General features: G+C 36.5%; 1 non-coding gene across 1 annotated transcript; it reads left to right on the top strand.

Moving 5' to 3' along the window:
• Positions 1–760: 760 nt before the first annotated feature.
• Trnar-acg (transfer RNA arginine (anticodon ACG)) lies at positions 761–833 on the top strand. Its single transcript has one exon. It is a non-coding gene; the product is annotated as a tRNA-Arg (tRNA).
• The last annotated feature ends 610 nt before the right edge of the window (positions 834–1,443 follow it).

Here is a 1,443-nt window from a genome sequence, read left to right as displayed (position 1 = left end):
GTGCATGGAAATATTTGGTAGAGAGGTCGAGGGGAGAGATTGGATTTTGGGAATTTTGAGAAGTAGTTGTTACTTAAGTATACATAATATTGGAAAGTTCGTCCGGGTAGGTATGAGGTATCATGATAATTTTCTTAAACAATTAGTTTTAGTGTCTTTTCAGTCTATGTTTTGTTGCAGTATTTTTTCGCTTGTTTTGTGCATATCACCATGGCCCAATTGGGCTTTCATGTGAATAAATCTATCTATCTATCTATCTATCTACCTATATTAAGTATTTAGTTAAAATATACCTTACACGTAATTTTTCCACTGACCTTACGCTAATTGTCTCCGAATACAGATAGCTAACCGGTTTTTGTCAGGTCTTGCAGAGCAAAATTTTTGAGTGAGTTCTGAAAAATTAACAAGTAGCCTACCGTTTTCTTAATTATTTTTATTTGTCTTAATTTCCTTTTGGCTGCTCAATTTTGCACCTGCAGAGAATTTTCTAGGGAGTGATTGTCGGGGAGGGGAGGATTTACCGGGAGTGAATTTTTGTAAGAGGAGGGGGAGATTTTCTGGAGAGTTGAGAATACGCCAGGCTCCGGAAAGAGTCGTCCTCTTAGAAGAGACGTTCAATGGTGTGTTCAGCTTCAACCTAGCTAAGTAATGGAATACTGGTTGTTCTGTTACCTATGTCAGTTTTTTTTTCTTTCGACGTGAGTGGATTGGCCTAATTAAACTTTCAAACCTTTTTAAGTTGATTTTCATTTAACAGGGGGCTGTGGCGCAATGGATAACGCGTCTGACTACGGATCAGAAGATTCCAGGTTCGACTCCTGGCAGCCTCGTATTTTGCCCCTCGAGAGAGCTATCATTTCAGTTCGTTTGGGCCTTGTGCAGATACATTGTAGCACCAGGCGATGAAAGAGATTACCCATTATCTGTTGCAATTTGTTTAATGGTGATTTTAACAGTGTAATTTAGTCCATAATTTAAAGGAGGTTTTACAAAAATTTGTTTATTGTACTTGCTTTGGTACTTTGATTGTGTTGGGAGCAGTACAACTTTTCTCAAGGAGGGGGGCGATGAGAAACGTACGTAAAAAGTTTTAGCTACCTTTATAATATTCAAATTTCATCTTAATTGCTCATGTGCGGTGAGCCAAAATCAAAACATGCATTAATTTAAAAACGTTCAGAAATTAAATATAAAACAATTTTTTTAATTGCAAGTACGGAGTGACATTAAAACTTAAAATGAACAGAAACTATTCCAGTTATTTTTTCTGTTTTAAAAAATAGAGTTGAGAGGAAAGTCCTACTTTAGCGTAAAGAGCGGGGCGTTGAGGAGGGAGCAGCCCCTTTCATATACAGATTAAGTTCTGTTCGTTTTAAGTTTTAATGTCGCTCCTTACTTTCAGTTAAAAAACTTGTTTTTTTTTATTTGATCTAAATGAAG

This window comes from Artemia franciscana, unplaced genomic scaffold (assembly GCF_032884065.1).
Source record: "Artemia franciscana unplaced genomic scaffold, ASM3288406v1 Scaffold_941, whole genome shotgun sequence".
NCBI lineage: Eukaryota > Metazoa > Arthropoda > Branchiopoda > Anostraca > Artemiidae > Artemia > Artemia franciscana.
This window is presented reverse-complemented; position numbering and strand designations above follow the sequence as displayed.